Source organism: Lissotriton helveticus, chromosome 12 (assembly GCF_964261635.1).
Source record: "Lissotriton helveticus chromosome 12, aLisHel1.1, whole genome shotgun sequence".
Taxonomy (NCBI): Eukaryota; Metazoa; Chordata; class Amphibia; order Caudata; family Salamandridae; genus Lissotriton; species Lissotriton helveticus.
The window spans coordinates 388,083,166-388,085,862 of record NC_136073.1 but is presented as its reverse complement, the minus strand read 5'-3'; the positions used below and the strand labels follow the sequence as shown (position 1 = coordinate 388,085,862).

Below are 2,697 nucleotides of genomic sequence, written 5' to 3'. Positions count from 1 at the left end.
TCTCAGGCAAGGTTGGCCCCTGGCATTCTGGTAAATGCAGTCTCTTGTAGCTCGCTCCGATATTTTCGAGTGTTTCGCCAATGTTGGCGCAGATAGTGCTGATCTCCAGACACGTGTTTCTGGTTTATTAACCGCCATCAGTAGAGAATACATTCTTGTATTTTGGGGTTTGTTGAGCAGGCTGTCTAATATTACATCAGGTCCGGTACCTCTCAGTGGCGCGCAGGTGCTTCATCCTTGAGCTCCTCAGCTCAATGACTCACAGGAGTACTTTAAATAGAAAACAGGATGTGGGAGAACACCGCTGACCTCTCAGACAAGGTTCGCCCCTGGCATTCTGGTAAATGCAGTCTCTTGTAGCTCGCCCTGATATTTTTGAGTGTTTCGCCAAGGTTGGCGCAGATAGTGCTGATCTCTAGACACGTGTTTCTGGTTTATTAACTGTCATCAGTAGAGAACACAGTCTTGTATTTTGGGGTTTGCTGAGTAGGCTGCCAAACATTACATTATGTCCGATACCGCTCACTGGCACGCAGGTGCTTCATCCACGAGCTCGTCAGCTCAATGACTCATGGGAGTATTTGGCACAACAAGTCTATATTAGAACCAACAATCATGAAACAACAATTCTCCAAAACAATATTATTCTTGGGTTCTCGATGTATTTCTTATACTGCCAACAGCCAACGCGTTTCGTCCCGTAGATAGGACGTCATCAGGGCTGTAAATGTAAGAACAAAATATATATAAACATGAGTCCAAAGTCTACAACTCCCTATATTAACAAAATTACAAAACATAAAACATAAATTTTCCTATATTATTATGACACAACGCAACCTGGTACCAAATGGAAATTCAAATGTTCATTAGCAATTCTACAGCATTCTTCGTGTACTAAGTCGCCAGTACAAGTGGTACAACATTTTATTCCATACAAATGTTTTTTTATACATAAATTGACATACTGGGGTAATATACGGGCAACCTGGTCAGTGTTTATCTCTATTGGCAAAAATTATGTCATGTTTAATACAATCTTTCATCAATTGAACTTTTTGATTTGCTCACCTTGCGAAACAATATTCATTTGATATTTCCACATCTACGATATTTCAATTCCTAAAATGTCGGAGGCTCCCAACGGCAATCATTGACATTCTTCGATCTACAAGTATAATACCATATTCTATTAGTAATCAATTCTAATACTCCATTAGAAGTTTTCAATCTCCCTGAATCCTTATTACTGAGAAGCGTTGCCTTTCCTTTAGCGATTCTTTTCAGTAGAACACCATTGTTTATTAAATAGAGAAATTTCTTGTATCTCTCCAACACGATAAATTTGTCTCGAAAATAAGAGATCATATACTATAGTAAATCTTATTCTAGTCTCTCCCATTCCCTCACTGCGACTTTTTTATTCATTTACTCTTTTCCAAGATGAATACTTGTAAAAGCGTTGCCTTTCATTAAGAGATTCTCTTCAGTAGAATACCATAAAAATGGGGCAATTTCTTATTTTCTCTCTACTCGATACATTAGTCTAGGAATGAGAGACCCTGTACCATAGTCTATCTTATTCTGGTCTCTCCCATTCCCTACAACTTTCTTATTAGTTTTTGCTCAGTTCCAAAAAATGAATAAATGTACCTGTCGGTGAATCATCCGATTTTTCAACCCACAATAAATCCTCTCATAACATATTTCAATCCTGCGGGGACGCTTCTCCAAAAGTCAAACCTATTATGAACAAACAAATCTTCCTTTAGGCTCCTCGTTCACTGATATATTTAGGCCACAAGTCCTTGCACTACTTGCTATCTAAAATTCAAATTACCGGAAAGTAACTCACCTAAGCATCTAAAAGATGATTATCCCTTTTCCCCCACAATCCATGTTCATGACCTTGTGTCTTCACTGTCAAATCCGTATTCTAATTCAGGACATAAAAACCAAGTACACCAAACCATTAATATTGCTATAAATTCTCTCGTAACTATTTCTTAGTTATCTCCTCGTGGACTGCGCACTCACCGTTATACTAGGAGCCTTGGTCCCTCGTCTCCACCCGGGTTCGATAAATCCCGTCAGCAACCTCCCTATCCGTCCCCACACAATTTAAAGAGCTGAATGTCCAATCACAGTTCGGTAAAGTTCCCGGGTAAAATCAAACGTAAAACACCTGTGTAACCTAGCCTGCTTCCAATAAGGTCTGACACCTATATTACATCCGGTGTGGGTCCTTCTACTTCCGTTTTATACATCAAGGTTCGACCCATATATTATCATACTATGCGTTCATTCTAGACCTTCTTTCAATGCGGTCCGTCATCCGTATTCCACCCGGTATAGGCCTGTCTATTTCCGTTTTCCGCATCCAACTAATCCCGTGCGTTCCATCACTGGGCCGTCCTCATTTCTATGATCATCATATGATCTCTTATTTTCGAGACAAATTTATCGTGTTGGAGAGATACAAGAAATTGCTCTATTTAATAAACAATGGTGTTCTACTGAAAAGAATCGCTAAAGGAAAGGCAACGCTTCTCAGTCATAAGGAGTAAGGGAGATTGAAAACTTCTAATGGAGTATTAGAGTTGATTACTAATAGAATATGGTATTATACTTGTAGATCGAAGAATGTCAATGATTGCCGTTGGGAGCCTCCGATATTTTAGGAATTGAAATATTGTA

General features: G+C 39.2%; 1 long non-coding RNA gene across 1 annotated transcript; it reads right to left on the bottom strand.

Moving 5' to 3' along the window:
• Window positions 1–588: 588 nt before the first annotated feature.
• On the bottom strand, window positions 589–2,418 carry LOC144799043 (uncharacterized). Its single transcript, XR_013603736.1, has 3 exons — window positions 2,313–2,418; window positions 1,072–1,168; window positions 589–721 (listed from the first exon to the last, which is right to left on the bottom strand). It is a non-coding gene; the product is annotated as an uncharacterized LOC144799043 (long non-coding RNA).
• Between the last annotated feature and the right edge of the window lie 279 nt (window positions 2,419–2,697).